At 46.7% G+C, this 12,204-nt stretch overlaps 1 protein-coding gene across 1 annotated transcript in view; it reads left to right on the plus strand.

Annotated features, from left to right (window-relative positions):
- Positions 1 to 2,595: 2,595 nt before the first annotated feature.
- cdon (cell adhesion associated, oncogene regulated) overlaps positions 2,596 to 12,204 on the plus strand; it is a 166,635-nt gene continuing 157,026 nt past the window's right edge. Inside the window, exon 1 of the mRNA XM_060847092.1 lies at positions 2,596 to 2,732. The gene's annotated coding sequence lies outside the window, so the exon portion shown is untranslated. The remainder of the gene's footprint in view (positions 2,733 to 12,204) is intronic.

Below are 12,204 nucleotides of genomic sequence, written 5' to 3' on the forward strand. Positions count from 1 at the left end.
CCCTCCCTTCTCACAAATACTCTTCTCTCTCTCTCCACTGTGTTCTCTCTCTCTCTTTCAATCCTTTCCAACACACTCGCCTGGTGCATCATCAATGCAGAGAGATCACAGACAAGTCAGAACAGAGCAGATGGATAGGTGAAGCTTCACCATGTTCCATGATATAAATGCAGAAATTTCAATAAAGCTGCTCACTGGGATGCAGAGTTCACACAATCTCATAGAGACAGATTGTAAAAGTAGCAATGTTTTATTACAGTTGACGCAATCCATTGTATATTAAGAAACATGTATTCAGAAGTGATGGTATTTGTATATCTAGCTTTATTATGGGCTTTGACATTCAGGGCTTGTTTATACAGACTGGCTGATGTCGACAATTCAGCTCTGAGTCACATCACACACACAGACACACACACATTTAATGACATTTCTGTGATAGCACAGACTCCAGAAACATTTTGAGAAGTACACATGTAAGAAAAGAATCAGCATGGCTGAGTGGGTGAATACTCAGCCCTCGATTTGATTCCAACCTCGGAATCTGCCTGTGTGGAGTTTGCACATTCTCCATCTGTCTGCGTGGGTTTCCTCTGGGTACTCCAGTTTCCTCCCATAGTCCAAAGATGTGCAAGTTAGATGGATTGCCCATGGGAAATGCAGGGTTACAGGCTTGGGATGGGGAAATGTGCCTGTGTGTAGCGCTCTCCAAAGGGTGGTACAGAGTCAATGGGCCAAATGATCTTCCATCACACTGCAGGGAATCTATGATTCAGTTCCACATGGTCCTGAGACACAAACATGGAGGGTCAGTCAACCTGCTGACAATCACAGTTGAGCTCACGCTGGGTGTTTGAGTGCTTTGGTAAGACCACACCTAAATACTGTGTGCAATTCTGGTTTCTTTATTTCAGAGAGGATACAAATGCAGTAGAGACTGTACAAAGAAGGTTCACTGAACCAATACCCGAGATGGCGAGGTTTGTTTAATGAAGAAAGGTTGGATCTGTATTAGAACTCAGATGGAACAAATAAAATCCCAACAGGACTTAACAATGTGAATAGCAAAAAGATGTACGTGAATAGGAAGGGTTCAGAGGGAGATGGGCCAAATGCTGGCAAATGGGACTAGATTTAGTTAGGATATCTGGTCAGCATGGACAGGTTGGACTGAAGTTTTGAGTTGTATCCTTACCGTACAACTGTTTATTCTTGAGGAAAAGACTCAAATGAGGGGATGTCTTTAAAAATGAGGGGTCTTCACTTAAGATGGAGATGAGGGTAAATATTCTTCTCAGAATCTTTGAACTGTCTGTAAACATTGAACATTGAAGACTGAGGTAGGTCCAAGATGTTATTAGAAGAAAGCAGGAAAGAGGAATTGAGACCATAATCAGACCAGCAATGATCTACTGAATGGCTGAACAACATCAAAGGGCTGAATGGCCCATTCTTGCTCCTATGATCTATAACCTCAACTGCAGAGTCTAGTCCCACTGCAGATTATTAAAGTATAAGCCATTTTCTGTAACCTGCTCTTTGTTTACCTCTTTATTTACATTTCTCCTTATTGACATTGTGTTTACTGAAGCTGAGAGGATATAAAGGTTAATGAATGGACAGAGTAAAATCAGAAAGAAGGAATGTGAGGCAGATAGAAAGGAGACATGATTGAAGAAGGAAAGGAACATGGGGAAGGAATGAGGAAGAAAGGGAGGAAATGAAATTTGAGATGTAGAGAAAGAAGCAAGCAAAAAGAAAAAGAATGAGGCAACAGAAAGAATGAGTGAATGAAGAAGTTTTTGAGGAGAGAGCTGGAGGGAAGAGAAAAATGGAGACGCTGAACTGGAAAGAAAGAATGAGGAGAGAGCAGAGGAATCATAGCAACCCTGAGAGCGAGCGAGAGTGAAAAAGACAGAGGGCGAGAATGGGAAAAGAAAGGAAGAGAGTGAATGAGGGAGAAAGTATGAGAGATTGTAAGATACTGGGAGTGAATGAGAGGGAATTGTGAGGGAGGGAAAGATAGAGTGTGAGAGAGAGTGAATGAGAGGGAGTGTGGGGGAGTGAAATGTACTGAATAAGATAGAGAGTGGGAATTCGTGAGAGAAAGTGAGAGTCTGAAAAAGAGAATGTGAGAGTTAGAGAGAGCGATAGAGTGGAGGAGAGAGAGAGAGGGAGAGAGAGAGAGAGAATGTGTATTTGCTGTGGAATGTACATTCAGATATTGTGCTGCCCGATCCACAAGTTCCGAGCCCAGATATCTCTTGTCAGTTTTTGAAGTACGTCAGGTAGATTTCAGATCCTGAAACCGTAGATTCTGACCAGGGCTGAACTTTAACCGGGTTCAGCGGCATTTAAAGTGGCTAATGATGAATTTAGTGCAAGACTGTCGCCTTTGTTCGGCTTCCACATCTGTTTTCTCTTAAAGCAGCATAGACTGAAATAATGTTGTTCACCCCTTACTCTGTGATGGCTATAAATTATTGCACAGCCACCGTCACCAGTGAAAAGTGAGGCAGCGCTGTAACGTGTGTGCCCTGATGTTCTTCATTAAAGCGGTCAATGATGTGTTTAACAGGGTCTCTCCTGACGGCAGCTGGATCAGGAGGAACGGGCTGTGAATCCTGAATTCTCAGTGGCACGTCAAACTCAGAAGAGGCGGGTTCTGCAGCGTCAAGTTTTGGGAAGGTGGCACTTGAAGGCATTTGGAGTCTGCCTCTCTGACCAACCTGGTAAGTCGCCCATTTATTTCACATTTTAACTCCAACACTTTCCTTCAAGGCTGAAAACCATCGAGTTTTGTTTTCATTTGAATGTACAGGCACAAATTTAAACCCCAGATGCATGCCTGCACAATCTTTTAATGAGTGTTTGTTTAAAGAGTATTGTTCAGGTGGATACTAAGTGCCTTGGCATTGGTCAGCAGATGAAAGGCTAAAAGGGGTCACAGAGATTAAGGACAGTTGCCTGTCCCTGAGCAGGAGGAGGGGTTACTGCTTGTGATTGGTATCTTTTTCCTGCTGCTATCTGACGGCTTTTTTGTCACCAATCATGTGGGATACAAAAACAAACACAGGTTACCTCAGTTACTAAAAAATAGCAGCAATTTCCTCCGAACACGAATTCAGTTTTCCCTGTTAAAGGTGGGTTTTCTGGAGTTGATAAAGCAGTGGGGAGGGCTGCACACTGACCCGGGGGTGGGGAGATTGAGGGTAGCAGTCCCTGACACTCGGGCTGCCTCCTGAGGACACGGGAATCAGTGACGATGGAAACAAGCCTGCGGTTACCGAATGTTCCCCAGCCCTGCACTCCGCCTGCGAGAGTCTGAAAGATGTGGGAGATTGAGAAGGGGCGGTGAGGGCGGAGTGAGGGAAGTTGGAGGGTGGGAGCGGGACTGAGGTAGATCGAGAGTGTGAGGGAGGATTGAGGGGTTGTGAGGGAGGGATGTGGGGGATGTTGAGGGGATGTGGGGGATGTTGAGGAGGTGTGAGGGAGGAGTGAGGGATGTTAAGGGTTTGTGAGGGAGGAGTGAGCGGGGTGTGAAGGGACGGATGTGGGGGATATTGAGGAGGTGGGAGGGAGAAGTGAGGCTCGCTGAGGGGGGTGTGAAGGACGAGTGAGAGATGTTAAGGGTTTGTGAGGGAGGATTGAGGAGGTGTGAGAGATGGTGAGAGAGATGGTGAGGGAGGTTGGAGTGGTTGTAGGGATGGTGGGGATATGATTTGCAGATTGGGGACCGGAGAAATGCTTACTTGCTTTGATATTTGTTCTGTTCCATTTTGTTTCTCTCAGAAACCAACTGCAATGATTATATAAGAGAGTGAGTTGGCACAATTTGAAACATATTCAAAATCTGTACTGAGACAGTTAACAGCAAACCTCCAGCCTGGCTGGAAATGCATGGTCTAACCCACAGAAACAGGGCAGGGCAGGGTTCATTTGGCTTCTAGACAGACAATGTGGTTGGGTGGATGATGAGGAATGGGCTTGGGTCCTCTGTTTGTTTAAGAACATGTTGGTGCTAACCTCAGACTCAGCATTCTCACTCCCAATCTCCCAGGCTCCTGGACTGAATCTGGACTGTTCGCAGTACACAGATGATTGACTTTGAGTTTGTGCACCCTTACCTTCCCATTGCAATGAGCCCCACTTTGCACCTTTGTGATATTTTATGCCGCTGGACCTGACCAAATCTATTCATTGAAGAAACCCTCCCATGTGCCTTTGCCCCTTCTATCTTGACTGTTCCAATAGTTTTTGTTTCACCCCACATCCCCTCTCAGACAGTGGTCAGTCAGTGAAATTCTCTCCCGTTAAGAACATGGGAGGCTGAGGAATTTAATACATTCAAGTAACATATCTGAGTTGGGCAGATTTCTGATCAGGAAAGAGGTCAAGGATTATGGGATCGGGTAAGAAAATGGAGATAGACTCAGTCAGATCAGCTGTGACCTTATTGAACAGTAGAGCATATTTGATAGGTTGAATGGCCTCCTCCCACTCCTAGCTTTGTTTACCATCAACTTCAGTTCGACTGACCATCCTCTATCCTGCACTGTGTCCCAGTCACTCATGCCCACTCACTGTGTTAGCTGTTCAAGAATCCTCCCAAGTCTCATCCTCCAATATCAATGGTATCATCCTTCCTAGACTAGAATCTCTTTCAGCCCTACACCTTCCCCTCCAGCAGCCTGCCTTCAAGGACTTTCTATTCCTCTCCATTTATGGTGGCTCAGTGCTTAGCACTACTGCCTCACAGTGCCAGGAGCCCGGTTTGATTCCACCCTCAGGTGACTGTCTGTGGGGAATTTGCAAATTCTCCTCACGTCGATGTGGGCTTCCTCTAGGTGTTCCGGTTTCCTCCCACAATCCAGAGATGTGCAGGTTAGGTGAATTTGCCATGCAAAATTGCCCATAGTGTTCAGGGATGTCCAGGATTAGCCTTGCGAAACACAGGGTTACAAGGAAAGGGTAGCTTAGGGATGCTCTTCAGAGGGTCGGTGTGGCCTCAATGGGCTGAATGGCCTGCTTCCACACTGCAGGGATTCATCAAACACGTAGTCTCATGAATCCCCTCCCACTATTGGCAGCCCCACTGTGAGCTGCCTGGAATTTCCTTCCAAAAGCCCTCAGCCACCAAATCCTTCTCGATTATTTTTGTGAGTAAAGTATTTGCATGATGCTGACTGCTGAGCTACATTCATTTCCTCTCTTCACTAAAACACCTGTGTTTTCCTTAATAGGCTTTATATAAAATATTAATTGTGTTAGAAAATCATTTTCCCTGTTCTCTCCCCCCCCCCCAACCCTGAGCTCCTACCCTGTCTCCCCTAAGTGCTCCCCTAAGTGCCCCCCTCTCTGCTAAGCCCCTCCTTTCCCCCACTTTCTCTCTCCCCTCTGTCCCTCTGTTTTACCTGCTCTCCCCAGCACCCCCCCCCCCCCCCCGCACCAACACCACCACTTTCTCTCTGTGTATTGTTCCCGGCATTCCTGCAATGATGGGGTACAATGTGAGAGACCCCAGAGTGCATTATGTAATGCCCAGAACACCACCACCTTCCCCTCCCCCCACCCCCAAAGCTAAAATCAGTTTAACAACAGCTTGCTTTAGTCTCAGTTGATCTTTCCTGACGATGCCAGCGTGTGCTCGGAGAACCCTCTAGACAGCCTACCCTGTGTTTGACCTGAACCATGGTTTATAAAATGCTGAAAGTGTGTTGCTGGAAAAGCGCAGCAGGTCAGCATCCAAAGAGCAGGAGAGTCGACGTTTCGGGCATGAGTCCTTCTTCAGATTCCTGAAGAAGGGCTCATGCCCGAAATGTCGACTCTCCTGCTCCTTGGATGCTGCCTGACCTGCTGCGCTTTTCCAGCAACACATTTTCAGCTCTGATCTCCAGCATCTGCAGTCCTCACTTTCTCTTTTATAAAATGCTGATAAACTGTAGGGGGATTCACAGTCCATCTGACACCCAGATATTGGGGTGGGTGTGGTGTCACTGTTTACTGATAGCATTGCTATGATGGCAAACTATTGAAGAATACTGTATGCTGATTGGAGTAACTGTAATACGACTGCAATGGCTGTTCTTGTGCCTCAGATAGGAATGGAATAAATAAATTGGAATCCCGGTTCTCGATCATCAGCGTTCAGTGGTAATGAAGTTTGGGTGTCTCCTGCAGCCAAGATTAGGTTTTGCTGTGATAGCCAATATGTTTGAATTACCTGCAGACACTCAGTCTAAATTAATGAGGATTTTTGTTCCAATAGAATTGTTGGCAAGCAAGAAAGGATGGGGGAAACCGGTCAGTTTACTTTTTTTAAAACAAGAAATTCTAAAACAAGAGCTTGGGAACAGAAGAAATTCTTTAAATGGATTCATAAGAAATGTATCAATTTTTCTCTAAAATGTTTACCAGGGTTTGAAGGAGGGTGAAAACTGTGAATTGAAAGCTGAATATGGCTGTTTCAGTGTGTGTCAGTCAAGTGGCTGATTCTCAAACCCTGGACATGTCACCTCGGCCCTAGGATAGAGCGTCTGATTTTAGGAAGGTCAGCTCATAATCCAGGCTGACTCTGTAATGCCATAACAATGGAGTGCTGCTCTGCCTAAGGTGATATCTTTCAAATGTGATGTTAACCTGTCTCCAGTCGGTGTAAGGGAACCCATTGTGCAATTTGAAGAAGATTAGAATTCTCTGCCAGATGCCTGATCAATATCTATTCCTCAGCCAATGTCACCAAAACCTGGTAGTCTGATCATTTGTTGCTGTGGGAGCTTCCTACATACAATAGCACAGCGATTACACTTCAACAGAGTACTTTGTTGGCTGCAAAGCACCTTCAGACATCCTGAGACTGGACAAATGCAAGTCTCTCTTTCTTAAAAAAAGTCGCACCTGACCGTTGCCTTTCTCTTTTAGTGCAGAGGGTTGTTGACCAGCCCAGTCCCAGGCACTACAGAGTGAACTCGATGAACTTCATGTGCCACTAGCAACATTGTCAAACCGTATTGGAAAGGTCACCACCCCCTTTCCCTGCATCTGCCGTGACTACCCTATATCCCTGTACTTCCCGTGTGGGCATGTCAACGGAGATTGGAAATTTGTAATGTAACCAGGTCAAGCTCTCAAATTCATCGGGTTGTACAGCACATACATAGACCCTATGCATGCCTTAAACCAATTTTCCTAAACTAACCTAGTTCCACTTGCCTGTATTTGGCCCATGTCCCGGTAAACCTATTCATATTCCTGTCCAAGTGCCTTTCAAATGTTGTAACTGTACCTGCATCCACCACTTCCTCTGGCAGTTCATTCCACACACGAACCACCCTCTCTGTGAATATGTTGTCCCTTGGGTCTCTTTTAAACTTTCCTCTTCTGATATTAAAAATACACATCTCAATTAAAGTAACAGTTTTAAAGATGTGTTTTACAAAAATGCTAATGCAGAATAAGCATAATACTCTGGTACAATTCAATGTAATATTCTGTCCCAGTGTACCCTGTTCCACTGTCCGCAATATCCCTCATTTCTCTCTCCCCGCATCCCCTTTCCCTGTATTCCTGACTCCCCGCAATCCTGCATCCTCTCTTTCCCCCCGCATTTCTCTCCCCCGCATCTCTTCCCCCCACATCTCTTTCCCCCAATCTCTCTCCCCCATCTCTCTCTCCCCCATCTCTCTCCCCCCAATCTCTCTCCCTCCAATCTCTCCCCCTATCTCTCTCCCCCCAATCTCTCTCCCCCAATCTCTCTCCCCCCATCTCTCTCCCCCATCTCTCTCCCCCAATCTCTCTCCCCCCAATCTCTCTCCCCCCAATCTCTCTCCCCCAATCTCTCTCCCCCAATCTCTCTCCCCCAATCTCTCTCCCCCAATCTCTCTCCCCCAATCTCTCTCCACCCAATCTCTCTCTCCCCCCATCTCTCTCTCCCCCCATCTCTCTCTCCCCCCATCTCTCTCTCCCCCTATCTCTCTCTCCCCCCCATCTCTCTCTCCCCCTATCTCTCTCTCCCCCTATCTCTCTCTCCCCCAATCTCTCTCTCCCCCCAATCTCTCTCTCCCCCAATCTCTCTCTCCCCTAACCCCCCAATCTCTTCCCCCTCCAATCTCTCTCCCAATCTCTCCCCCCATCTCTCTCCCCATCTCTCTCCCCCATCTCTCTCCCCCATCTCTCTCCCCCCATCTCTCTCCCCCATCTCTCTCCCCCATCTCTCTCCCCCATCTCTCCCCCATCTCTCTCCCCCCATCTCTCTCCCCCCATCTCTCTCCCCCCATCTCTCTCCCCCCATCTCTCTCCCCCCATCTCTCTCCCCCATCTCTCTCTCCCCATCTCTCTCCCCCCCATCTCTCTCCCCCCCATCTCTCTCCCCCCCATCTCTCTCCCCCCCATCTCTCTCCCCCCCAATCTCTCTCTCCCCCCAATCTCTCTCTCCCCCCATCTCTCTCTCCCCCCCATCTCTCTCTCCCCCCCATCTCTCTCTCCCCCCCATCTCTCTCTCCCCCCAATCTCTCTCTCCCCCCAATCTCTCTCTCCCCCCAATCTCTCTCTCCCCCCAATCTCTCTCTCCCCCCAATCTCTCTCTCCCCCCAATCTCTCTCTCCCCCCAGTCTCTCTCTCCCCCCAGTCTCTCTCTCCCCCCAGTCTCTCTCTCCCCCCAGTCTCTCTCTCCCCCCAATCTCTCTCTCCCCCCATCTCTCTTCCCCCCATCTCTTCCCCCCACCCCCCACCTCCCAATCCTGCATTCCCCTGCACTCATACCCTCTATTACTCTGTTCCCAACACCAAGCCCATGGTTCACTTTTTCATTCTCATTAAACAGCAGTACTGGAAAGAAGGCTCCTTTAACTGAGTGGTTTAGTAAACAGCTCTATTTTGTCTACCTCCCATCCAGGGGACAGGTTACTGAACAGCAATTATAGGTATGCGCTGGTAAACTGCACTGCACCTGAAAAGGTGGATTAGAGACAATGAGCAGCAAGAAAGAGGGTGAGTGGGAAGGATCAGTTTGATTACTGACTGGGAGATTAGAAGCCGTGGGAAGGAGAGAGAGAAAGAAGGGGAAACAGACAGGCCATGAAAAAGTGAGAAAAGAAATAATATGGAGTGAAGGAAAAACAGAGACAAGCAAACCTGGAAAGGAAAACCACTGGAGAACGGGAATAAGACTGAAAGAGAAGGTGATCGTGAAAGAATAAATTTCAGCCAAAGAGCTGCACATGTACCAACAGAGAAAAGTAAAGGGTTAATTGGCTGATCCAGCATCCCAAACTACATTTGAAGAGAATGTGGGTTGGAAAATGAGCTCTATACATTATAATCCCTTAAGTGCAACTCACAAGGAGGACCTGGAAACAGGGAATTTCACCTCAAGACGAAGAGTCAATAGCAAAGAAATAAATGAGAAAAACCAGAGACATTTGGAAATGACAAGCAATCCATCTGTTGAAAAGCAGAAACTCACTAAAGGAGCAAAGGACAAGATATAGAGAGTGGCAGAGGAGGGGGCAAACCATATAAGGTGAGAGAGAACCAGACAGAGAAAGGCAAAGAAAGACCCACTGCTAAGGGTCGAGTGAACAGTGGGCACATTGGCAAGTGGGGGAAGGGGTAACAGTTCCCACAGCTGAACAGAGTGAGGGAGACAGAGAGAGACCGACTGTGGAGAAAGTGAGACACACATTCCAACACCCAGCAGGAGGTACTGTCTCTGTGAGTACTGCAAGAATTGTTCTGAGCAGCCTGCATTAATGCGATTGCGACTGTGCAGTTGAGGTTGACCTGATAAAGTGGATAAGGCAGGCTGAGTGGAGGTTGAGAGGGGGCAGGGGAAGCTGGGTGTGACTCTGATTAGAGCCTCGAGTCTAGACACTAACACTGGAGAGGTTTGGTGAAGTGAGGGCCCTCTTCGGAAAACTAAGTGTGGGTTTTTGAAGCTTGTGAATAATTAAAGTTGAATAACCTACAGGAGTAAAGTGTTAAAATGTTTTTGATACTTCAATCCAAAACCGGCCAATACAAGAACCATTGGAAATGGAGCACCAGTTTTGCACTCGAACTAGTTTTGATCTCCCATTCGACGGAATGTAGGAACAGGATTAGGGCAACTTGTTCTGTCATTCAGTTAAATCAGGACTGATCTCTGACTCAGCGACATCTCTCTGAGTTCCATAATCACTTCGACACATGCATGAAAATAAAATCGAGCAGTCTCCATTGCTGAAATTTTCTTTTCATTCAGTCTTTTTGGGTGAGTATTTTTAAAGCAATTCTCCCAGCTGCAGCTTCACTAAGGACAATAATGATGGAAAATTTGCCTGACTAATGTGTACACAGAAAACGGTGCGTTGCTGTCGAGTCAAGAATTTCCAGTGAAGAAATTAGGCCCATGCAGATTCAAGCATTTCTTTGGAGCTCCCGTGTAATAATGTGTCTGTGAAAACGTTGCATCTGTAAAATGCCTCAGCACCTCACAACGGCACTGTACAACCAATGAATCAGTTTTGGAATGTAATGATTGTTGTATTGTAGGATACACTGTAGCTAATTTCCACACAGCAGGATCCCACAGATAGTGATCCCCTGTTTTAGGTTTGAAGGACAATCACTAGACCCAAAATATTAATGCTTTCCTTTTCTGTGCTGCACAGATGCTGTCAGACCTGAGTTTCTCCCACAGTTTCTGTTTTTCTAAAATCTGGGGATCAAGTCAGGGCAGGACTTATACTTAACGGTAAGGTCCTGGGGAGTGTTGCAAAGAAACCTTGAAGTGCAGGTAGATAGGATAGTGAAAAAGGCATTTGGTATGCTTGCCTTTATTGGTCAATGCATTGAGTACAAGAGTTGGGAGGTCATGTTGCAGCTGTACAGGACATTGGTTAGGCCAACATTTGGAATATTGCACTCCACACTGATCTCCATGCTATAGAAAAGATGTTGTGAAACTTGAAAGGATTCAGAAAAGATTTACAAGGATGTTGTCAGGGCTGGAGGATTTGAGCTATAGGAAGAGGCTGGGACTATTTTCCCTGGAGCGTCGGAGGCTGAAGGATGATCTTAGAGATTTATAAAATCATGAAGGGTGAAGAGTCAAGGTCTTTTCCCCAGGGTAGGGGAGTCCAAAACTAGAGGGAACAGGATTAAGGTGCGAGGGGAAAGATTTAAAAGGAACCTAAGGGGCAACTTATTCATGCAGAAGATGATGCATGTATGGAATGAGCTGCCACAGGAAGTGACAGAGGCTGGTACAATCACAACATTTAACAGGCATGGGTATATGAATAGGAAGGGTTTAAGAGGGATATGGACCAAGTGCTGGTAAATGGGACTAGGTTAGGTTAGAATATCTGGTCAGCATGGATGAGTTGGACCGAAGGCTCTGTTTCCGTGCTGTACATCTCTATGACTCTGTGACTCTAAGGGATAGGGTGGAAGGTGAGCAGGGGTAAGTGGGAATGTGGTGATCCTATCGGCCGTGGTCTTATTGAATGGTCGAGCAGGCCCACAGGGCTAAGTCGCCTTGTTCCTAACATACGTAACTCCCAACTGTCTGACTCAGAAGCAAATGTGATTGGTGGCCCGTGGCTGTGGAAATAAGTAAAGACTTGCTGTCTGTTCTGTGAACTAGCCCACACTGACTAAGTTGTTCTCCACTGGACAGGGGCCAGTTAGTACAGGTGTCCTGCCTGAGGTATTTTTGGCCATTCCCTACCCCGGGAACAGGAATAACTGGGAAATATTGGGGCAGTATAATCCCAGGCTCTGTTGTGTCCAGCTGTGGGAGGAGAGAAAGACTGATGAGGACAGAGGGATTAGCCCACAGGCAGCAGACAGAAATCAACTTTGGAATTTCATTGTTCAAGAGAAATATTGGCTATGAAGTAATCACCAGGATGGACTTAACTGTACAGAGTTAGGAGATTTAGTGAAAGGCTGATTGTCTGTCTCTCAACGGGCTGTGAGAAGTTAGGTATAATGCAGAGACTCTCTGTAGGGTGCTTGGGATGAGGCAGAGCTGACCTCTCTTCGCTTGGCTAATCAGCTTTTCGCTAACTGGATTTAAGGATTGTGGCAACTGACTTAGCAATGCGTTTCATTCTTCATTAATTGGTTGGTCTGTCCCATGACAGAAACCGACAAGGTGGTGTTCATTTGTCTCATTCACGGACAGTTTCAGGTCAGCCAGCCAGAGGCTGGAATCAGGAG

This window comes from Hemiscyllium ocellatum, chromosome 29, assembly GCF_020745735.1.
Source record: "Hemiscyllium ocellatum isolate sHemOce1 chromosome 29, sHemOce1.pat.X.cur, whole genome shotgun sequence".
Lineage (NCBI taxonomy): Eukaryota > Metazoa > Chordata > Chondrichthyes > Orectolobiformes > Hemiscylliidae > Hemiscyllium > Hemiscyllium ocellatum.